The sequence below is a fragment of the Marmota flaviventris genome, chromosome 2, assembly GCF_047511675.1.
Source record: "Marmota flaviventris isolate mMarFla1 chromosome 2, mMarFla1.hap1, whole genome shotgun sequence".
NCBI classification, from domain to species: Eukaryota; Metazoa; Chordata; class Mammalia; order Rodentia; family Sciuridae; genus Marmota; species Marmota flaviventris.
Window position 1 is genome coordinate 60,968,473 of NC_092499.1, and position 25,130 is coordinate 60,993,602.

The window sequence follows — 25,130 nt, forward strand, 5'->3', positions numbered from 1 at the left end:
ACAAAAGACATTGTGCAAGTTCACAAAGGACACTGTGCAAATTCACAAAGGACTTGCACCAACTTATTTGATCCTTTCAACTAAACTGAGATGTGGTTCGTGCTGCGCTGGTAAAATAAAAACAGCTCCTGATTTGTTGTATTTGCCAATTTCCATGGTGTAAATGCTCCTGTAGTCCACATCAAGCCATCATCATGAGGTCACTGGGTGCAGAGGTGGAGGAGATGTAGTCAACACCTGGCCCCAGCACAGCACTGTATCCAGTGGGTATTATCTCTACTTGTAGATGAGATCATGGGCCTTTCTCAAAATCACACATGACCAATAGTGGCAGATCTGGGACTCAGCCAAGACCCAAAGGGCATGCTTTGGCTATAGTATCACCCTACCTCATAGCAAATTCCCTCAAATACCTGAAAGGGTGGTCTACAGAAGGAGTAGCTGTATTGTAGTTTACCGTAAAATGCAAAATAAGAGTCAGTGCAAGTTTCAGAGAGGCAGATTTCACCATAAGAAATTTAGTATGAAAATGGGTTCTATGATAATAGAGTCATCCAAAGAGAATATATTGCTTGGTGCCAGTGTTCTTTTTATCATAAAAGTGTCTGTCAGAGGCCAAGCCTTTGCAGATTTCTGAACTGGGGGAGAGGTTGAACTAGACAGCCTCTAAGGTCCCAATTATCTCTTAAATTCTGGTTGTAAGAATGTTCTGAACTCCCAAATCTGGAATCATTTACTTTTGAAATCAAAGCAGGCAAGGGGAAAGAAAAAGGAGAGTAAGAAGGAAGGGTGAGTGTTAAATTCTGGTCTGAGCTTGGTCAGATGAGTCCAATCACACAACCAGAATATTTGATATGAAAGGACAACTTTTATTTTATCCCAAGTCAGTTCAAATGACAGCAGATGGCTCCAGCTCTAGGGTCTGAAATGTTTAGATGTTCTCAGTGTAGCAGAATGCAACCATTGATCTTAGCTGGCTTTTAGACAATCCTCTTTCTTTCCAAGTGGGCTTCTTTTATTTTTCCCAGAAGGCAAATTTGCTAGGGGTTTAGCATGTAGTCTCTTTGGCTCAACCAGAATCCAATTCTCCTCTCTCTTGCTGACTGCGTCTCTGCAGCTCTGCAATGGTATTCAGTGATCTGCTTGAGGCAGATCTTGGACACATTCCCCCAATCCTTGGAGGCATCCTGAAGCAGTTGAAGGTTATTGTTTTATAATGAGAACCACAAAACTGGAAGCTTTCCTGAAGGAGCAGCTCAAAACTTTTGGGAATCAACACCAGGATGTTTTCCTGGAATGGCTCAGGCCCCCTGGCCCAGCCAAGGATTTATAGGGAGGAATCAGAGGGTCTTGGAGCCTTCAGGAAATACTCAGAATGGTCACTGAAGTAGATAACTCAGAATAAAGTTGTTCACCTCGAAATTTGTGGAAGCCCATGCACCTTTGATTCTAAGGAGCTGTCATTTTCTCAGGTTCTGAGGGCAGTCAGGTTGGTTCCTGGAAGCCTGGTTCAGTAATTTCATCAGACAGCTTTCACAACTGGTGTTAGTAGTAGCTAGCAATGAGCAGCAAGATGCAGGTGGGGTCGCAAGTTCTTTAAATTACTTTAGGGTCTTTAAACTACTTCCAAAGTAGATGAGAAAGCAAAGAGTAGTAGTTAATTTGTATAATAATAATAATAATAATAAGAAGAAGAAGAAGAAGAAGCAGCAGCAGCAAAGGAGCTAGTTAGAAATCATGTCAAGAAAAAAGGATTAAGGGACTAACTCTTGACAGGCTCCATTGATGTTGATGTAAAGCTAGGAATTATGGCTGTAAGTGTCTCCAATTGTCTGGGAAGGAAGATTCCTTTAGTAGCACAGGTACACTAAGGTAACTTCTGACCAGCTACTGACCCCAGTGCCCACATTAACATGAGGTTGACTTGTAGATGAAGCCCTCCTGAATAGGATGGCCACCGTGACAGTTCCAGAGAGGATCAACTAAGGTCAAAAACTCTACCGCCTGATGTGAAGGAGGAATCGAACACCTGATTAGTGAAGAGTACAGAAGAAGAAGAAGGTGGTCCCAGTTTTCCTGGTAAGCATCAAACAGCAATAAACTTGGCGACAGCATTGTCTCCTTTGTCATTCTCTGCTCGGAGATGGCCCACTCTCTTTCTTAAGAGTACCCTCTGCTTAAGCCTCACTTTTACTTTCACCTATAATAATAAAGTTCTCTTGCATGGCTTTTGGTGTTTGACTTTAAACTTTCTTTTCCAGAACACAAGAACCGAGGTTTGGAGTTCCCGCTTCCTGCTTTTCTATGACATTGGGATCAGCCTGCTGTGGTTTAAATATGGTCCCCAAAAGTTCATGCATTGAAAACTTAATCCCCCATACTCATACATTTGGAATTTGGAGGTAGGGCTTTGGGAAGGTCATGCAGGTGGGGCCCCAAAATAGGATTAGAATAGGATTTATAAAAAGAGGAAGAGAGCCAAGCTCACATGCTTACCCTCCCTCCTCATTATGAGGGCATAGAGGCCCTCACAGATGCTGGCATCAGGCTCCTGGGCTTCATAGCCTCCAGAACTGCGAGAAATAAATTTCTTTTCTTTATAAATAACTGATTCCACAGAATTCTGTTATAGCAATAGAAAATGGACCAAGAGAGCCCCATCAAAGGTTTTCCAAAGGCACTTTAACACTGGGATTTCTCTGGGCCCACTGAAAAATGTGATCCATAGGGTCCAGTGGATCTGGGTCACAGGTGGGTAGAGGGTCTGAATGGTCTGGAGAGGGTGTGAAATAAGAAGCAATGACAGTCTCAAGAACTGCTCTCTGGAGGCAGGTGCACAGTTGTGAGGGGACGGGGCAAAAGGACAGTCAGTGTAGGTAATGAATGATTGGGTCAGGAAGGGGGGGCTGGTTCAAAAGGAAATAAAATGCTAATACCTCCAGAGCACTTCCCCCTCCTCCAACCTGTTGCCAAGGTCACCTGCCTCCAGGGAATTTTTCCTCCCAAAGAGAAGTTGTTAATGAGTATCCCCTGGGTGGCTCTCTTCCTGCCTGAACCCCTGGGTGACTTGTTCAGTCCTTGAATCTCTCCACCTTTTGGTCTTGTGGGCAGGATGGGAGAGGGAGGGGTCATGAGAACAAAGGAAATCTGAAATCTATAAAAGAGGCAGGACACTTCCACTCCCTTTGGCACCAGTTTTGGACCCCTTCTTCTGAGGAGGAGTCCTGTCCCCCCCATCCCTGACACCCCCCCACCCCTGACACCCCCCCCCAACACCTCACACCCTTCCCCCACCCCACCTCCCGCCACCCCACCCCCAGCCTGCCATATTCTATCATTTAAATAAAAGTTTTTGGTTTTGCCTTGGAGTTTCTCAGGTGTTCAGTCTTTAACACCACGGGAACAGGGACCCAGGTCCTTATTTTCAACACGAGTATCATCTCTGGTCTCAGCTGTACTGCACTCTGAAAACATTTAGATAGTAAGGAACCATCATCAATTTATACACAGACTGGTACCAGCTCCATACACAAGGAAGCCCTGTCTCAGGCTCAGGAAAATAGGGCAATAGCTATTAAATCAAAGCTTCCCATTCCCATTTCCTATTTCAGCAAATGGCAGGATTTATATCCAGCCTGAGCCCAGGGCTATACAACATACTGTGCCTGGGGCCTTGAGAGCAAACTCAGGGTTACAGGCTCAGGCTTTGGGGCTGCTTCATGAGGCCCAAGTTCTTTCCTCTCTCTACTCCATGCTTTCTACTCTCCTTTCCTCACCAACCTCTAATTGGCAATACTGTGGACCATAGAGAACTTTGAGATCATGCTAGTCTGAATACCTGAAGGTACAGGCCACGCTCAGAGATGAAGCCCGGAATTGATTTCTGAAGGACAACAAAAGAGCTATTCATGAACCAGCTTTTTTTTTTTTCTTAAAAAATTTTTTTTAATGTTTATTTTTTAGTTTTCGGCGGACACAACATCTTTGTTTGTATGTGGTGCTGAGGATCGAACCCGGGCCGCGCGCATGCCAGGCGAGCGCGCTACCGGCTTGAGCCACATTCCCAGCCCATGAACCGGCTTTTTAAAGCATTATTCTCTGAGCACATGACCTTCTCTCTCTTCTATCCTTTTCAAAATGGGGTATGGTAGTCAGCCTCCAAGGTGGCCCCCCCAAATTCCTGCCTCTCTATATTCACACCTTTGCATAGTCCCCTCCCTCATTTCACTAGGGTTTGTCTGTATGACCAATAGCACACAGCAGAGTGATAGAATGCACTCCTGAGATTAGGATACAGAAGACTATGTGTGTCTTCTGTCTTGGGCTGTCTCTTCTTGCTCCCAGATCACTCTGGAGGAATCTCACTGCCATGTTCTGAAGACATTAGAGATCTTGGGAAGGACTGGGGATGTGGCTCAGTGGTTAAGTGCCCCTGGGTTCAATCTATGTTACCCAAAAAAGAGAAAATTAAAAAAAAAAAAAAGAGTAATTTGTTATATAGCAACAGAGGAAAAAAAAATGGTGTTTTTCCCCCCTTGGCTTTTTATTTTTTATAGAAAAAGAAAGAAAGTCCCTGTTTCCACCATAGCCATTCAGCAAGACTTTGTCCTATACCACTCTAAGGAATAAAACTGTGGCCAATAAGAACAGAGCTGGCTTCCTCTAGGCCTGCAGAGATGCTCATTGGCAGAGGACTAAGATTTCTTCCTGGGCCTGTGGGAAAGAATTCCAGTTGGTATACTGCTAAAATATTCCAGCTTCCTTCACAGAAGTTGTGAGCCTGTGTCCAGTACCAATGTTAATCAAATAAAATGCAAATAAAAAGTGACTTTCCGTAACTCTGGCTTTGAAGTAGGGGATGGTGTTTCCACATGAGACGTTTTGGAGGCTGGAGAAAGGCAGGGTCTGCACTCAATGGTCCCCTCTCCCCATACCTTTGGTCCTGCCCTTTCTACCATCCCAATGCCTCCAAGACAGGAAACTCTGAAAAGTCCCTGAGCCAAAAGCATTCTACAAATGTGTACGTCTCACAGAATATGGTCACATGTGCTTTTTCTGACAGACTTGCTCATTGAAGGGTCCAGAGCTACAGGGTTCTTAAGGAACAGCCTGTGCCCTTCTTGCACACGTGCCCAGGTTGAGCTGTTTTGTTTTCTCCAGAAAACCTATAGCCAGAAGCATAATTTGGGCTTCTAGGGTCCCAGTATTTGTGTCCTAAAATACAGCTAAATTAGGTTAATACTTTTTTTCTCCCCTCTTGACTTGGAGTATAGATTCAGAGCCTCTGGGAAACTTTCTGGCTTCTTTTGTTAAAGATCCAACAAGAATACAGCTGTTACCTTCCTTTCCAGAAGGATTTCAGTTGAACACACTGGGGACAGACAAGCAGAGAGTTGGGACTGATGGGGTCTCTCAGGTCAAGTTGAGACTAACAGCGGGTTGAGGATGCTCTGTAATGCCACAGAGTCCCACTGTACAGATGGATGCCAAGTTAATTTGGTACAGCTGGAGAAGGACTAGAGGCACTTTCAGGGCCTATTGTGTGTGAGCCAACCACCTCATCTCTCCAGCTGTTTTTTTTTTTTTGTCTCCTAAAGGAGACCAAGCTGCAGAAGAAAATGGAGCCAGAAGTCAATTTCCAACAACAGGAACAATGGGTGCAATTGTGTTTCTCACACAGCAGCAATTGCTCTCAAGGAGCATTAAATAAAATTACGCACAGGCTCTTACTACCATGAGAACCTCACCATGGGAACTTCCGCATGTATTCTTTTGGAATCTGAGGGATCTGGGAAGACCGTTTCAAAAAAAGAGAGATTTTTATGGAAATGTCAGGGAGTGACCAGTTCTTGGGGACCTCTCCAAGCCAGAGAAAATGCAAATACTGTAGGTGATTTCGAAGCTTCCTCAAAACCAATGCAAATCTTTCTTAATGCAAAAGCCATGCTTTTTCCCTTAATATTAATTAAAGATAGTCCTGGTCTTGTTTCTGGAAGGTTTCCAAGGACAGAGGCTGAACTATTACTGAAGTCACAGGAAAGAAAGAGACTCACAGAGCCAGGAAATGGTCACTAACTTGTCTTCTTGCTCTTGCCCTGAAGTGTGCTGGAGCCATACCCTGCTGAGTCTTCAAAAGGAGGATTTCTCAGAGGGAAGGTGCAGGTGGAACTACAGAGTGAGAAGGTATGTTAATGAGGGCTGAGTCCTGCCTCAGAGGCTTACCAGCTGTCCACCTCCAGAAACTTCCTTAGGTTCTCTGAGCAGTTGTTTTAACCCCTTTACAAGGGAGATAACACCTATCTCATGGGGGGAGGGTTGTTTTGGTTTTGTCAAATTTTAATGGAAGGCTGTGTGTGAATAAGGTTTGAACCCTGAAAAATAACCCCTCGATTGCATTTTATAATGCCTGATCTGCTACTTTAATAACCCAAACATCCAGGATCAGCTGAAGGGGTTTTGCCATGAGTCTCATACCATGGGAAACCCAGGCTGGTTGCCTGCTGTGCCTGCTCCATCAGAGAAGCCCAAAGCTCAGGTGGGCAGACAAACTTGTCCCACACAGTGAAGCAATGCTACTGGGAGCTCTTTGTTTTATTCCTGCCTCTTCTTTTCATCCATCAGTGCTGCCTGCTGGTCCTCTCCCTGGCCTTCTCTCCTCAAATGTAGTTTCTGTGTTCCATTTGTCACAACCTATTTGTTTGTGTTTTAAAACAAACCAAAAGACAGTTTTCATAAACTCGCTGACCCAACCCCTGGCCCCCTGGCCCCCTGCTGATGACTCTCAAATCTCCTTCCCTGGCCCTGCGCCCAGTTCCAAGGGCCTTTAGGAAATCACTAGCTGCAGCACCTTAGGTTCAATTTGTGGAGAAGTAAATCTTTCCCTCAAAATGATTCCAACTCCCAATGATGACAAGCTATTAAATAAGGAACATTTTTTATGCTTTATCTTTCATTTCTTATTCCAATTTGCTATGAACTAAATTGTATCCTCTGCCCTAGAATTCTTATGTTGAAACCCTAATGCCCCATTTGACAATTGTATTTGGAGACAGGGCCTTAAATGAGTAATTAGGCTAAGTGAGGTCATATAGGTGGGGCCCTAATATATAATACTGGTAACCTTATAAAAAGAGGAAGCAACATCAGAGACTGACTCTGATGAGACACACAGAGAAGGTGACCATATACAAGCCAGAAGAGAAGACTGAAAATAAAGCAGCTCTGCCGGTACCTTGATTTTGGACTTTTAGTCTCTAGAACTGTCAGGAAATAAATGTCATGTTTAAGGGATTCAGTCTATAGTATTCTGTTGAGACAGTCTAAAAAAAAAAAAAAAAATCACAACCTGTTACCAAAACCTGGTACAGCTTTCTTCAAAATGACTCGTGAAGTCTCATTCTTTCCATATCTTGTCTTGCTGCCCTGCTTCCAGTCCTTCCTCCCTGACATCTATATTCATTACTATTTGTTCATTACTTCTTAACTTCCATCCTTGTCTCCAATTTATCTGATATTCTAAAAAAAAAATAACTTGATCTTTTTATCAGTCAGGGTAAGGTAAGTTATGCAACAGTAACAAATGACCCCTAAACCTTAGTGGCTTAATGCACAGAGGTTTACTTATTTTCATGACATATCCTTCATGGACAGACTCTGGCTCTGCTCCAGGTTGTTTTCATTCTGGGACCCAAGCTGATGAAATGGTCCCTATTTGGGACACTGATGGTCTCATGGCAGAGAGAAATGAGTACTTGTTGAACTATGCAGAGGTTATCAAAGTGTTTGCCTAAAATTGACGTATGTTCCTCATACATTTCATTGACAAAAGCTTCATCCTCTGATGTCATCTGGGCATCGATGTAGAATCTGTCCACAGGAAAGGGAAGCAAATCATTGTGAACACTAAAACAATCTACCATCATACTGATTCCAGCATTTCAGCTTCCTCTTCTCTGCTGTGACTTAAATACCATATGATGAAACCCCAATCATCTTATGACTATGAAGTCCACTTTCTCCAGTTCAGAGGGATTTCTCTTTTTTTTGTGACCATTGGTTAACTATAATTAAATAACTTTACACAGGAATCGTAAAGGTGTCTACTGGCTTGTAGTCCTTTACGTGACTTGTGATCAACTACTCCTGGCCACACCCGACTAGACTACTGGGATGGGCAAGTGACCTAAGGTCAGCCAATATAGGTTCACAGAGGCATAGGAGCTGGGTCAATCAGAAGCTCTCCTGGAAGTAACAACTACCAAATACAGAAAGAACTTACATCTTGGGGTGGTAGTTGAGGTTGAAAGGATGCCTAAATGTGGAGTCAGAATCTTAGCAGGTGGAAGTCACATGCAAGTTGGGGTTAGGAAAGAACAGAAGTTGAGTGAGCAGAGGAAGCATCATTAGTAAGAAGAGCAGGAAACAGGTGCACAAAGAAAAAGAGGGCAGAGACACCATGAGGGAGGAGTAGGCCTTCCAGAAGAGAGATGGAGAGGGCTCACCAGGCTCCAGAGCAGTCTCAATTCCAGGATCAGCCACGTGGACTCTTAGAATAAATCCATACTTTCCTAGATAATTTGAGATATCTCTCTGTCTGTATAATCAGCAAATCCCGAATAAAACCACTCTGTTTAGAGGCAAATCAGTTGCCTACCTGCTTCATGAGTTTAGTTTGACCTTCCATTTAGACTTTAGTCTCCTAGAAAGCAAAGCTCCTGTTTGTCTTCTCCATGAACCTAGCATGGTGGGAGCCACAATAAACAACCTGCAGATGGCTTACTGCCAAATTCACATAGGTTTGTTTCACTATCATCTTCCTCCTCCTCTTTGTAGCCAAGTCTAGAAAATCAACCTGAAGCATTATTATTGGACAAATGAGAGAGAAAATACCAATATCCTTACTCAGGAAATAGTCCCTATGCCCACTTGGCACAAACTTCTAGGACCTTCTTAATTGCTATGGTGTCAATCACGGGCACCGAGTGAACTTTCAGAATTGCTGTAGCCTGGGCTCCAAGCCTCTTATTCGGGTTCCCCAGAGTAAATTGCTGGGCTTTGGATTCAACCTCTTAAAACAAGTTAACATCTGGTTATGGTGAGGGGAAAATAGTAAAAATGAAAAACTATTTGCAGAACAGAAAGTGTTCTGTAGCATGATGCTTGCAGCAACTGTGACCTCACTTCTGCTTAACAAATGCCTATGTGCCCAAGGCAGCCTCAGCATAGACTGTCATGATGTGAGATGGGCAAAGTGAGCAGATGGGATCAGCCAGCTGGTGGCAGCTTGGCTCGATGGCCTGCTTCTGCAGAGCCTTTGAGTGTCCTTTGGCTTTCTTCCTCCTATTCCAGCTGCCTTCCAATCCCCCAAGCCAAACCAAAGTGGGGGTCCAGGCAGGAGAGATCTCACACGGAGTTTTTTCGTGAGTGTGTGTGTGTGCACATACAAGAATTGTTCAACAGAGAAAAGCTTTAGAAAGGACTTTCAAGGCTGTACAATTTGAAAGATTCCTACCCACCTGGACATCAATTTTCTGATATGAAAAGGACAAAAAGATGGTATTGAAAAGGTAACAGATGGTCACAGATAGGCTTTGTCAATCAACATCACCTTGCTTCTCAAGAAGAACCCTGTTTAAAATGTGACTCCCAGGAGGTGGGCAGAAGGAAAGCCCTTCTGAAGGATTTGATCTCTCTTAAGATCCACTGGTTGCCAATAGCTGAAGAGAGGACTCTAGGTTCTCTGTGAAGACTCCTGGCCTGACATGGATGGATAAAAGTTCCAGGATGAGCAGAGGAAGAGATGGGAGTCTGCCACTTTGGCGTTTTGGCTGTGTTTCAATATAACCCTGTCTGGGATAGCCACCAGTGATAAACACAAAGAGGTACACACACACACACTCCACTCTGTGGCAATCAACATGGTGCGGGAACAAAGTTTCACTCAGCACACCAGGAAGCATCAACCAGGAACCATCATGTGGTTGGACTGAGCTCAACTTCCAACTCATGAACTTGAAAGTGCCCATAGACTCTAGGGCTAGCCTGCCTGAATGTAAATCCTACCTTCTGTACAATGAGCTGCTAAGCTTGAGTAAGTTAACCTCTCTGCACCTCAGTTTACTCATCTGTTATATTCACAAAAGGAGTTAGAATACTAAAGCTTTGGGCAAAGCTTCTGACACAGAGTGAGTACCATCTACATAGTGGTTACTGGTACCTCCCTGGGAGACACACACCTGATTCTCAGAGCAATGTAGCCTTCAGAGGCCATGAGGTGGTTTGTGTTCCTCTTGATTTTCCATCAGCCAGAGAAAACAGAGGAGGCCAGCTGTTCTCCACACCTTCACAGCACCATGCGAGACAGCAGGGAAAACTGTTTGTAAACAGTGGCTGTTACCACATCCCTCTGTTGGCTGGTACTTCAGGGACCTTGTATTAGTTTGCTAGGGCTGCATAACAAAATATCACAGATGGAGTCACTTAAAGAGGAGAAATGCATTGTCTCGCAGTCCTAGAGGCTTGAAGTCCAAGATCAAGACCGTCTTTGGTGTTCTCCAGCGTGTGGAAGCACTGCTCGGCCTCTCCCTCCATTACCACATGGCACTCTCCCTGGATGAGTGTCTGTCTCTAACTTTCCCCTTTCCATAAGAACACAAGTCATGTCAGATTAGGGCTGATCCTAATGACACATTTTAACTTTATTATCGATATAAAGATCCTATTTCCCAATAAGGTTATGCTCTGAAGTACCAGGGCTTAAGACTTCAACATTTTTTCCATATTTTTTTTAAATTGATGCTTTATAGCTATGTATAATGGTGAATGGTTGGACCCGCTGTTTAATATTTGTACATGCACAAAATATAATAAGATTATATTTTGTGCCTCAAAGGGTGAGACCTGCTGACCTTCTACCCTTGAATCTTGACCTTGTGAACTCCTGTGGTCAAAGGCTGGGAAAACAGGCCCATTCAAGCCAGCACAGCTGAAAACACCCAATGCAGGACTCTTGCCAGGGTAACCACTGAGGAAAGCCAACAGGAGTTCAGAGGTTGCTGAGCTGAGAGCTTAGGTTACTCCTGGAGGAGAAGCACGAAGGCTAAGGGGAGAGAAGGGACCAGGGAGGGGAAGAAGGGCCCTGAGAAAATAGGTACTAGTGGTATCACAAGCTTTTCTAAGTAATTTGCGTGTAGTGGAGAAAAATGATCTTTTCATTAAGTGTAGGATTTGTGTATAATAGTGAGAATTACATTTGGCTGTGTATTACAGAAAATAGCCAAAACAATAGAGGCTTTTAAAAGCCTCTATTTCTCCCTTATTTAAGTCTGTAGATAGGTAATCCAGGGCTGGTCTGGCAGCCCTGGGGTCATCAGGGGAAACAGATTGCACCTAAAATACTGTTCCTCCAAACTTAGCAACTCTCCTCAGGGTCCCTGATGGCTGCTCAGCCTCCAGCCACCACATCCAGAGAAGGTAGCAGAAGATTGGCTTCTCAGGAAACCCACATATTACTTCTTTTATCTTATTGGTCAGAATTTAGTAAGGTCACCAAATAATCTTTTCTCTGAGTAGCTATGTATCCTGCAAAAACTGAGGATTTGTTATTAAGAAAAGAGGGAATGTTGGGGGGCAGGCCTACAGTGGTCCCCACCACATATGCATGAAGAGGAAATAATTGCTATCTAAATTCTCAAACCTATACTCAAGAAGAGAATGTTTCTGAAGCATTCTTTGCGTATTGGAGGATCTTCTCTTCCAATGCCTGTGATTCACCCCTCCTGTCTCAGCTTCAACCTCCTTTCCTTAAGGAAACCTCCCTGGATCTCTCAGTCTGCACTAGATTTCTCTGTTTGGTGTTTTAATTGCACCTTCTGCTTCTTCCTCAAAGCATATTTCATCCTGGTTATTGTTTTTATTATCTGGAATTTTCTGTGTAAGGACCATCTTATCTGAAAATAAAACTGTAAGCTCCATGTGGGCAGGGACTCTGCTCACCTTTGCCTCCCATTGTGTGACACCTAGTGAGTTTTCAATAAATATTTAAGTGTCTGACTTTCAGTGATTAGAATACTAGAAAGATCTTAGATTCAATACCATTTCCAATGAGAATTTTCCTGTCTTTAATTGACTTCCCCAGCTGAGACTAGTGTAAAACCCAGATTCTCCTGTGCTGCATACCTGCCAGGATTTGAGCAGTCCAAATGCCCATGGGAGAGACACCGGTAGGAACTGTCAGACTAGCCGCTGGGGAGGACTCCCACGCCCACCATAAGCTTCGATTTAGAGAATAGGCTGTAGCCAAAAGCACGCCCAGGAGGGCAGCAGAACAGAAACTGCAGCCACGTGGGTGGGTTTAGATCTGAAAGGGCAATGACTGCCCAGCGTTTGGGGAGGAAAAGTAGGTCAGTCCAGCGTCATCCCCAGGCCCTAAAGGGGAAGGAAGAGTTGTGTGATCTTTACTGTCACCCCTGTGGGTAAATGTGGTCATGCTCAACTTTATGAGAACTACCTGCCCCATTCTCCACTTCCCTTGTTCATAAAACTTTCTCAAAATCAGAAAAGATCAGTCTGGGCTGTTCAGCCTTTTGTTTTTGGATAGACTTTTCCCAAGCACAGCTTTTAAAGAAAGAATCCATATTTAGCACCATTTAAGACAACAGGTAGCACCCAGAATCCAAATGGCTGCCCAACCCACCACTTTAAACTGGTCCAGTTAGGGATCTGTGAGGCCTTATGTGTCAGCACTGCCACCTCTGCTCACGAGAAGCTCCACAGGGCTCCCCCTAATTTCCCCAGCCCTGGAAAGTCTTGGTGTCTCAACATCAAAACTGAGAAATAAGGACTCAGTTTAGTAGACAAAAAAAAAAAAAAAAAAATACCCTCTTTATTCTGTTATGATAAAATTTAGTCATTATAGTCTGGGCACACTTCTCCTAACAGAGAGATCAAAAATGATATTCACCCTGGGAGAGATGTGGGGATTTTGAAGGGCAGGGCTGCAATAATTCGTGCTGATATTGTCTCTTCCCGGTTTGCAAGAAACTATTGCTAAGTACCCAAGACTTTTGTAGACCAGTTGTTGAACCACTAGAAACTTAAAATCTGCCATGATGGGAGTATTTACACTGTGGGAACTGGCCAGTGCTACATATCGGGTTGGATGATTTTTTTCCAGTCAGCTGCTTTACCACTACATGCTGGGTTACCAGGAGGAGGTCTGAGGGGGCTGGAAAAGATCACAGGGTGAGCAGAGCAAAGGGTGTTTGGTACTTTCCTGATATCTTCATGGCATCATCTTCCTCAGCCCTTCATGTTTCCCTGGGGTTATGTTTTCTCTCCTCGGAGAGAAACACCAATGGATCCCACTCCTGTTCCTTCAGTGAATGTGAAGTTGAATTTCCTGGCCCCTGTGCTGAAAGACTCCAAGAGCACAACCTCCTAAAGCATCAGGCTTGACTCCCGGAGTAAAAGAGAAGAAAAAGCTATAGAGGTGCTTGTAATGATGGCCGGCCGGTGAAAAAGTAGAGAGAGGCAGCCTGGTAATCCAGGGTTGGCATCTTCAAATCCCTCCCTGATAAAAATGACAATCCCTCTGGCCACTCCTGTGAGTGGATCCCTCTGCTTCAGATATCATATTCAGTAGCCACAAAAGTTTGAAAAGGAAGAAAGTTATTTTCATAGGAAGGAGAATAAGTGAGACCAGGATTTGTATGGAGAAAGGTTCTTAAATTTGACTGCAGCGGCCAGTCTGGAAAAGAAGTACTTCTAGATGTACAGATTGCCAGGATCTTCCCTAAGAAAATTAGATTCTGGATGTCTAAGTCTTTGTAACCAAGAACAAGTCTTTGTAATAGCTTACACTCCCACCTCACAATTCTTCTGGTGCCAGCTTGAGGACTAAACTCTGAAAAACTAAAAAGCTAATTTATAGATGGTGGAATTGAGCACTGAGTGGGATCCTCCAGTGCTCAGGCCCTGACCTGCCACAGAGGTGGGTCTTTGGGGTCCATAGGCCCAGCATTAGGCCAGATACGATGGAACAGCCTGAAAACACAAAAGCATGATATGTTCCTCTCCATGACTGAGGAGGTGCAGGGGTGGTGTCTGGAAGAGTAGGCAGAGGCTCCAAGAAGAACAGATGGGATGCCATTGCAGGATCAGCCCCAGGGCTCAGCCTCCACCAGCCGGGGGCTGACATCTGCCCATCCCTGGGAGAGCTGGGAAAGGAAGCAGGGAAGCCCTGGGTAGTGGCCTCCATCCACAGGGAGGCCAGCCCTCTGCTCTGCTTTCCCCCTGGATCAGCCACCCTTCCTGCAGCCAAATCACTCTGGGGCCATGTGAGGGCAGGGGCAGCCTCCCCCTGGGATTATAGGGATGACAGTGGACTTGTGTTTCTCTGTACAAATGAAGGGAACTCTTCCCCAATGGGCTTTGGACATTCTCCTGGAATATCTGGCAGGTGTCAGAGGTCAGTATTTCTTGTTGGAAGAGGCAATGGAAGCACTTTTTGAGGTCTCCCATTTATAAAGCCTGTAAAAATTCCTCCCCTCAAACCCAAGCCCATTTGCAAAGATGGGTGAAGAGCAGCCTGTCACCTCACCCAGGGGCTCACTCTGGAGAGAGGCCACTGAACCAGCCACAGAGCTGCTTCTGCCATCCCTTTACACCGCCTCAGAAAGTCATCCCACTCCTATTGAGATGGTCGAGCCCTGCCAGAGAGCATCCTAGTGATGGAGGGAGTGGGAGGATGCCACGTCACACCTTTGCCCACTGTACACGGTAAGTCTACCATGTTCAAATTCAACCACAGCCCTTCCCTGGGCTGTGCTCTTTACATCTCTAAGCCACTTCCTGTTTCCTTTTCTAGGTCATAAGTCTCACTTGGTGTGAGTCACTCACTCAGGAGGCCCAGAGAACAAGGTTGGAGGATGGGACTTGGAAGGCCAAGGCATTGGTTTAGTCCTAAGAAAACAGTCCTAGGCTTTTAGGACTGCTGCATGCTAGGCACCAATGCCTGCCTGGGAAATCTTGACTCACCTGATTTGCATTTCTCTGCTCTGCTTATGCCAAGCCCTCAGGTCCCAGGAGGCCTGGGACAAGTCTACTTTTTGAAGACTTTTTTGCAGATCTCACTGGAAACCTTGCTTTGCCAAGGAGCCAGGCCTTCTAGCTAATCATCAGGCAACAACTAGCTATCCCACGGAAGATAAAGACAAGAAGCCATTCGAAAGCATTATCTTCTAGTAATTGCATTTCAAAACAAGGAGGAAACCACAGCTCAAATGTGAGCCAGTGTTCAGCAACCTGAGTTCCCATGAAGACAAGCAAGAAGAGACTTTACACAATTCTGTGGTCTTCCCCTTTTGATTTCTAAGCAGTTTACTCTTCCTGACTCTACCACCCAGGGAGGGAAAGGTTATTCTGGTGGAACACTGAGTAGTAAAGACAAAGCCACTGGATGATTTGGTCAAAGCTGATATGCCAAGGCAGCATCTGGCAGCAATTCTTGCCTCCAAATTCTGTTCTTGAACTTTTGTTTTGCGTAAATGTCAGGTATTTTCTATACCTGAGATGGCATAGAAAATGCAGAGCTCTAATCTCCTTGGGCCTCTAAGTAAGCCTTGCATTCGGGGATGGGTTTGGGGCAGTGGGTTTGGGTAAGATCCCTGTAACCCTGGCCCATTTTACAGACACCTATATATAACACCTTTTTTTTTTTTGGTGGGGTTGGGGGATAAGTGAGAAAGGAAGAGAGAGGAAAGAATAGGTAGAGAAAGGTGCAGAAACTCAGGCTAGGCTGGGAGACAGTTGAAAGGTGTGGCTGTACTGAAAGCAATCAGGAATTAGAGCCTGACTTTCCAGTAAGATTAACTACAGACAGAAGCAGATGCTGAGTCTACTTGAAGTAACAATGTCATGTGCAAATCACACACACACACACACACACACACACACACACACACTCGTCTCATCCTCTTAACTATTGAGAGTGTAGGGAAATACGAGTTTTCATACCCTGCTGGTAGGAATGTAAATTGGAAACACTTTGCTGGTTGGGACTTGCTTATGTTTGAAGCAGACAATGGACAATGCTGGCTCTGTGTTCACCAAACCCTTCTTGTGCATACACAAAAAAGACTACATTTCCCACCCTCCCTTGAGGTTAGCAGTGGTCATGTTACTGAGTTCCAGACAGTTGGAAGGTGGGCAGAGAAGTGATGTGAGTCACTTCCAGGCCTGGCCTTAAAACCAGCTTAGAATCTTCACACTCTTTCTCCCTTTACATAACAGCTGAAATCAGACGATCCAGTGGAGCATTCCAGGGCTTTGGCAAATGGGAAGCCATTCTATGACCAATCCCTGGTTCCAGACAGATGTGCAGAGCACTCTCCCATCCCAACCAAGTGACCTTCATTTGAGCTATAATAGAGAAATAAGTCTTTATTATGTTAAACCACTGAGGTCTGGAGGTTTTTATTATAACATTTAGACTATCCTGAATGGTGTAGTATCACAATTCTTAAAAATGTCATAAGTTCTGCCCTAGCAATAAACATTCTTTGAAACATACTCTAAGAAAATAATTAAGGGTACTCACTACTGTATTGATTATAACAGCAAAAGTAAATAAATAAATAAATAAAAATCCAACAACATGAATTTCAAATCATAGAAGATTAATTAAATAAATAATACAGCCCTGTACAGGAATATTATTCAGACACTTAATATCACTGAAATGTATTTATTGACATGTCATGCTATAGTATTACTTGAAAAAGGGCAAGTATCAAAACAGCTTAGAGAGTATGAACCTATATTTATTTATGTATGTCAATATATGAATAGAAAAAGTCTCGATCTATACCAGAAACAGGGATTATTTCTATTAATAGGATTATAGGTGGCTTTGTAAAAAAGTATTTCTATTCTGCAGTTTTATGCTTTTTCTTTCTTTCTTTTCTTTTTGCATTGATGGGGATTGAACCCCAGAACCTTGCACATGCTAGGCAAGTGCTCTCCAACTGAGCTACATTCTGATGAGTCTGTCCTTCCTTCCTCTTCCTTCCTTCCCTCCCTCTCTCCCTCCCTCCCTCCCTTCCTTCCTTCCTTGACAATGTCTTGCTAAATTGTTCAGACTGGTCTCAAACTTGTCATCCTCCTGCCTCAGCCTCCTGAGTAGCTGGGATTAAAGGCATGTATCCCTGTGTCTGGCAGTTTTACATGTTTTCTATAATGAGCATGTATTTCTTCAGTTAAAAATGGTTTTTTAAGTAGCCTGCTGCAAAGGGATGGATCTTCTTTGAACTTGAAGGCTGGACTTTCTCTTCCTGAATGTTAAGTGGAATCCCAGGTCCCTTGCTGGATCTTCTGGGCTCCAATTCCACCACCCATAAGGTTAAATTCTCACCACTAAGAGTAGCTCTCCAGCCCTTCACACAGCCGAAAGCTCAGCACCAGGGACAAGCGCTCTGGCTTTAAGAAAGGAAGTGCTTTTCACTATAGTGTTTTTCAGAATTTTCTCAGAGAGTTGCTGGGCTTGTTTTAACAAGTCTCTTCTCTTCGGGTCCTAATTTGGATGATTTTGGAAAACTGTGCCACAAGACCCCTCCCACCCTGCTACAGCTGAGTGACGCAGACCATGGCTATACCGCAGAGTCAGGGCAGGAAATTACATTCTAACTGTAGGTTTTTATTCAGAAATCCAGCAACCTCACCACAAGCTCGAGAGCCCTGGAACCTCAGTGCCCTGACCCACAAGATCAAAGCTTCGAGTGGCATCTCTCCAAGTGAACTTTTAACAAATGTAGCGTTGCCAGTTATTTTGACCTTCCAAATACATGGTCATGCCAAAATTAAGTTGAAACTCCATTTTTTCCCTGCCAAATCCACTCCCTGCTCTCCTCAGCACACCCTCATGTGGGGGGAACAAGCCACTGAGGTTACATTTTGAGGAAAGTTCTTTTGTGTTCTGTGAGAAGACCATATATTAACACCAACTATGTATAAGTTTGTGTGTGTGTGTTGTTGTTTGTGTGTGTGTGTTGTTGTTGTTGTTGTTTTTGTACTGGGATTGGATCCAGGAGTGCTCTACTACTGAACTACATCCCCAGCTCTTTTTATTTTGAGACAGTCTAGCTAAATTGCTGAGGCTGGCTTCAAACCTGTTATCCTCCTGCCTCAGCCTCCAGAGGGATTAAAGGCATGTGCCACTGTGCCTGGTCACGTATAAATTTTGTGTATAGTGTGATGGAGCCATTTTAATTTAACTTGCTGTCTTTTCAGCAAATAAAAATGAAGAAATGCAGGGAAGGAAGAACTTGTTTTTAACACAAGGTCCTGCATGTGGTTGACCTCAGCAAAAGAGGCTTCTGTGGAACAAATGAAAAACCAAGCCTGGCCTTGCCCCAGGACTCTGGAGAGAGCCTACAAGAAAAACTTTGTTATTCTTTCTCCATTCCTCTCCATGACTCAGATCCTACCTGCCCTTCAGACCCAGCCAAAAAAAATACACATAAAGTTTTCTGGGGACCAGTCTACCCACACCTTGTCTGTCCAATCTCCAAGTTACTTTTTAGTGAAGAGTATGTATCATGCAATTTATCATTTAAATACACTGTAGTCCCCCCTTATACACAGGGGATACATTCCAAGACTCCCAGTGGATGCCTGAAACTGAGGATATACCAAACCCAATATATACTATGTCTTTTTCTATAAATATATACCTATGATAAAGTTTGATTTATAAATTAGATACAGTAAGAGTAGTAATATTAACTAATACTAAAATGGAATAATTATAACAACATATAGATGCTGCTACAATAGTCCTTAACCAAGATGGCTGCTAAGTGACTAACAGGTGGGCAATGTATACAGCATGAATACACTGGACAAATGGGTAATTCGTGTCCCAGGCTAGATGAAGTGGAATGGCAGGAGATTTCATCACACTATGCAGAATGGTGGTATGCAATTAAAAACTTATGAATTATTTCCTTCTGGAATTTTCCATTTAATATTTTTGGATTGTGGTTGACTTCAGTAGCTGAAACCACTGAAACTGAAACCTCAGAAAAGGGCGTGGCTTACTACACAACCCAAGCGCTATGGGCCCCCGTGAGTGAACACATTCCAGATTCATGTTAGAGCTCAGCTAGGATTGCTTAGGGTCCCTGCCCCCTCAGGATGTCATCCCTTTGAAGATTCCTCTTCCCTCAGGTATTTGGAACAGAGAATGATAGCTAAAACAAATAGGAAATGGAGTCCACGTGGTCTTCAGCAAGTCTCTTGTGTTCTCTGTTTCAGTTCCTCTGAACCTGGTTCCTTATTTGTAAAATGGTTTTAATAGTCAAAGTGAGAACTGAATGAGAAAATTCATGCAATACACTTCACGCTCAAAAAACTTAAAAGGAGTTCCCAAATTGGGCTCCCCCATTCCCAGCCCCATGTAGAAGTGGTATTCTATGTCCCCTCTCCTTGGGTCTGGTCTCTGAATCTGCTTGGCCAGTAGAATTTAGATAAGAGACCCACATCAGTGGCTTACTACACAACCCAATTAACTATAATCACTAAATGCAGTTTCCATGTCCTGCCCCGCCTCTTGGAACCCAGGCACCACAGTGAGAAAACCAGGCCCACAAAGAGACATATTTTAGCTAGAAGTCCACCTGAAGTTCAAGAAAACAGTCAGCACAAAAGCCAAGAGCTTTTGACATGACTCCTTTTGCAGCCACCACCTGACTGTAAACACATAAATTAGACATTGGAAGCCTTGATTCACAACCACCTAGATGGTCCCAGTCAACCCCAGAACCAGAGCCGTAAGAATAAAATGATTAGAGTTTTGTGCCAACTAACCCTGAATAGGTTCTCTAGTAGTTTGTTATTCAGTAATGGATATCTGGAATCTTTATGTAATTGTTGCAGGGGGTCTCATGTGGCCACTGGACCACATCCCCAGCCCCTTTTGGTTTTGAAGGATCCCCGTCTTTACTTGCTGTTCATCTCTGGCAACTGGAGACTATCCATGCTGACTCTTCCTCCCCAGCTTTGCACAGTGAATTGTGCCCTTCCCCTTCAGACATGCTTGTAGTACCCGAGTCCAACTGTAGATTGAATTCAAGCTTTCACTCCAGAGGAGATTTCCTATCTCCCATGAAAATCAGTGCATGCAAAGAATCATGTGGGAGGAAGAGAGCGTTACCTGTCACCCATGGCTACAGGGATCAGAACAGCCTGTTACACGTTCTGCATCGCTCTGCTCACTGTGTTTCTCATGTATGTTAGATCTTGTTTATCCAAAAAGAATTTAAGTTTCTTGAGGGCAGTGACCTATCTTAGCTTTTTTGAGTATCAAAAAGAAAGCAGAGAGTTGGAGTTGTGGCTCAGTGGTAGAGCACTCGACTGGCACGAGTGAGGCCCTGGGTTCCATCTTCAGCACCACATAAAAATAAATAAATAATTGTACTGTGTCCATGTACAACTAAAAAAGAAAGAAAGCAGTGATTATAGTTAATTGCAACCATTTGAGTTTATGAAAAGCTAAGCCCATGATGAAACTATGAAGGAACAAATAATTGCAATTATGCTAGGGAAAAAAACCACACCGCTGGATGTGAGTTAATTGTTGCCCAAACTCCCATTATAAACAAAGTGTGTGCGGACAAATGATTCTACTGTGAAAACAACATGAAAATGGTTCATATAAATGAAAAGTCCAGGGATCAGAATTAAATTTCTCCCAATTGATTTGATGCTACTTCCCCTTTCTTTCTTTCTCTTTTTTTTTTTTGGTTACAAGGATTGAACCCAGGGGTTAACCATTGTGCCACATCCCCAGCCTCTTTTGTTTTAATAATAATTTTTTTATTTGTAGAATCCCACTGGTTATATAGTTATATATAGAGAGTAATAATGTCTGATTCATTCTATTATCTTTCCTACCCCTATACCCTCTCCCCTCCCTTCATTCCCCTCTACCTAGTCTAAAGTAATTCTATTCTTCCCTAGCTCCCTGCCCCATTGTGAATTAGCATCCACATATCAGAGAAAACATTCAACCTTTGGTTTTTTGGGATTGGCTGATTTCACTGAGCATGATATTCTCCAACTTCATTCATTTACCAGAAAATGCCAGAATTTCATTCTTCTTTAAGGCTAAGTAATATTCCATTGTATATACCACATTTTTTTTTTATCATCTGTTGAAGGGCACCTAGATTGGTTCCATAGTTTAGCTATTGTGAGTTGAACTGCGATAAACATTGATGTGGCTGCATCACTGTAATATGCTGATTTTAAGTCCTTTGAGTATAAACTGAGAGGTGGGATAGCTGGGTCAAATGGTGATTCCATTCCAAGTTTTTTGAGGAATCTCCATACTGCTTTCCATAGCAATTGCACCAATTTGCATTCCTACCAGCAATGTATGAGTTACCTTTTTCCCCACATCCTCATCAACATTTATTGTTATTTGTATTCTTGATAATTGCCATTCTGATGAGGGAGACGAAATCTTAGAGTTGTTTTGATTTCCATTTCTCTAATTGCTAAAGAGGTTGAACAATTTTCCATATATTTGTTGATCAATTGTATTTCTTCTTCTGTTAAGTGTCTGTTCAGTTCCTTAGCCCATTTATTAATTGGGTTATTTGTATTATTACTATTATTATTATTAATTATTATTATTGATATTAAGTTTTTTGAGTTCTTTACATATCCTGGAGATTAATGCTCTATCTCAGGTGCATGTAGTAAAGATTTTCTCCCATTCTGTAGACTCTCTTTATGTTATTTTTTAATATTCTGTTTAGAGACAGGGTCTTACTAAGATGATTAGGGCCTCGCTAAGTTGCTGAGACTGGCTTTGAACTTGTGATCCTTCTGCCTCAGCCTCCTGAGCCACTGGGATACTTCTCCTTTCTTGACACTTAGATCAGGCACTGGAATGCAAGAATATTCATGCCTAAGGCTATCTAGTGGTTAAGTTTGTGGCTAGGGCTGACACCCTGAGAAGTTTCATTCAGTCCATATCATGACTCAGACACAAGCTTCTGCCTGGAAGCACCTGGCATGATTTTTTCTGCACTGTGAAACTATCTCCACTGGTGGAGAAGCTTAGCAGGCTTTGCAACTATTGGCTTCTATTGACCAATCAATCACATGCCTGACTCTTAGGACAACAGCATATACCCACCTCCAGGCTGGACCCCATCTCCAGGCTGGACTGCTTGCAGTATCTACCCTGCACTCCACAGCGTTGGGTGTTTCTTTACATCCCAACCCTTACTCTGCTGTGCTTGTGATCCTTCTCCCACTCCAGCAGAGCAGGGGCTTCCTTAGGACTGTGACAGTCATTTCTTTCTCTACTCCCTGGCAATAGTAGTTCCCCAGCCCCTTAATAAAGTTTTAAATGAATAAATGAAAGAATGAATGAATGAGTACATTTCCCTTCCTTACAGGCCTAAACCAGCACAGATCACTTCTTCTTTTCCCCAAAAGTGTCCTTTGTTTCTTCTCCCTGAGGGGACTGTTTTATGGGGTTCTTGAATCCTTCCCAGGCACACAGTAGTGTAACCACAAGATCAGCTACCTAATTTGTAGGGCCCACTGAAAAATGAAAACTCAAGGCTCCTACTTCTAATTATTATTCTAATAATTTTGAAGCTTAAAATTCTTTAAAATTCATAAACAAACTATTAAATATTAAATTATTGGGACTGGGGTTGTGGCTCAGCGGTAGAGCGCACGCCTAATGTGTGTGAGGCACTGGGTTTGATCCTCAGCACCACATATAAAAATTAAAAATAAAGGTATTGTGTCCACCTACAACTAAAAAAAAATTTAAATATTGAATTATTAAGAAGTATTAAGAATTTCAAAACAGAGATGCATTAATCCTTTCTAAGAGCCAGGCCATGAGTCTGGCCCAAGGTCCATGGTTGCAGGTCCATGAAGTCTGCTGTGTCTAGCCACCTATTTGCAATTACCCTGCATGCCATGCCCTTCCCTCTGGTAACTGCAACTTTTATTTGAGGACCCAACTATGTGTGCAGCTTGAATGGGACTAACATCACCACACCATTCCAGGTGTGGATGTGTGATCTGGCCTGGCCAATGAGAGAACTGCATCCTCCTGGCCATGATTGGTTCAAGGATGGGCATGTGACCCAAGCATAACCAATGAGAACATGCCTCAGAATTTTGCTTCAGAAAGGAGGTACTTTTTCCTTGTGCTGTTAACTTGGTCACCAGTTGGGAAACCCTGCCTGAGAAAAAACTGATACTGAAAAAGCAGGGCTGAAATGATGAGATGAGATTCCTGTCAACATCTGATTGAGCTGATCTCCTATTTGTTTCTGTTCTTTCTTTCATTCCTCTTCTTGTTCTTTTAAAATATGAACCAATAAATTTCCTACTTGGCCTAAGCCAGCTTATGTTGGTTTCACTCACTTCAAATCGAGAGAGACCTGACTAATGGGTTGGAGCTTAATAAATGCCTTTCAGTTCGAATGATATACTGCAAGGACTTGAAGGAGTCCATTGTTTAGTTCTAGTTCTGTCACCGTTCTCTGCTTGGTTCCTTTGGACTGGAATATCAAGGCAGGAAACAAAATAGCCCAAAGGCTGTGACTGGGTTATTAAAATGAGAATTTAATAGTATGTTAAGGATTATTTCTTATCCATGCTCATTTTTTATGTGTGTAGAGGGAGACAGAAGTGGAAGGCCTTTCTGCTTTGGGGATTTGAAAACAGAGTTTTTAACATTAAATGTGACTACTTTTTATAATATGGAAGAATCATTATAAAGTTTATTTTTTCATAGGATTTGAAGAGAATCAACTCAGACCATCTTGCCTTTCCAGACCGAGCACTGGTTCCATATAGCTAACTCTGACCAGCCATGCCAACCCTTCCTGTGAGGACAAGTTTTAGGGTACACAGCAGTCCAGGTGAGCCCCATTCTTGCTCACCCCAGGACTCAGCTTGCTGCTCCTCCCTCTCTGCTCAGCGTCCGAGGTCTGCAGGCCAGTTGGGGGCTTACTGACTTGGGCCTACCCACAGCCCTGCCTGCATCCTTTCACTATAGTTTCATTTGGACTCTTGAGCCAAGGTCTCAGTTTGCTGATTCCACTGCCAACGGCAAACATTATCTATCTTCTGGGTATGCTGGCAAGGAAACCATTTTTTTTTTTTTAACCTTCGGGGCCAGCCAAAATCAGAGGCCAGTTAATCTTCCTGGTGATCTCATCTGAGTATGCTTCTCATCTGCCCAGAATGAAGCCTCATCTGTGCTTGGCTGCAATGCTGTGAAAGCCCCACCTCATTCATCTGCCCCTGAAGGTGACCTGATAGCCATTGCTGAGGATGGTGCTGGGTTGTCCTCTTTTCCCCTGAGTCTCCTGTTATATCTGCTCCCACAGATCCTTCACTGAATCCTTTTTGCCTTTTTGAAGCTTGATAATTCCATGGATTCCACCTGTCCTATGCCCTCTCATGGCTCTCAGGTAGAACCTTCCAGTATCTCTCCCCAGCACCAGTCCTGCCATCTTCCTGGATAAGCTGAATATTCATTTGTCTCAGCCAGTATGTTAACCTCAAATTTGTTTACCTCCTCAACTTCAGTTACCTCCGTCTCTCCACCACTTCAGCGTGACTATGTCTTATACCTTCTCAAAACTCAGAACTGAAATGTTAAGCTCCAAACCCCACCCTCTCCTTTTCTTTTCTTTCTTTCTTTTTTTGGTATAGGGGATTCAACCCAGGGCATTTGTACCACTGAGTTTTATGTCCCTAGCTCCTTTTATTTATTTTTTCTAGGCAGGGTTTTGCTAAATTTCTGAGACTTACCCTTGAACTTGTGATCATCCTGCTTCAGTCTCCTGAGTCTCTGGGATTATAGGTGTGTGCCATTGTACCTGGCCCCAAATCCCATTTCCTAACTTCAGTTCCCTTCAGTTCTGGCATTAATACTGTAAGACATTAGCATTTTTGTTTATAAAGATCCATGGACAATGGACAAATCCATTTTCCCTGAATTCACACATTCAGAGCCGGGAGTGTAGCTTAGTGACAGAGCACTTGCCTAGCATGTGTGAGGCCCTGGATTTCATTCCCAGCACAAA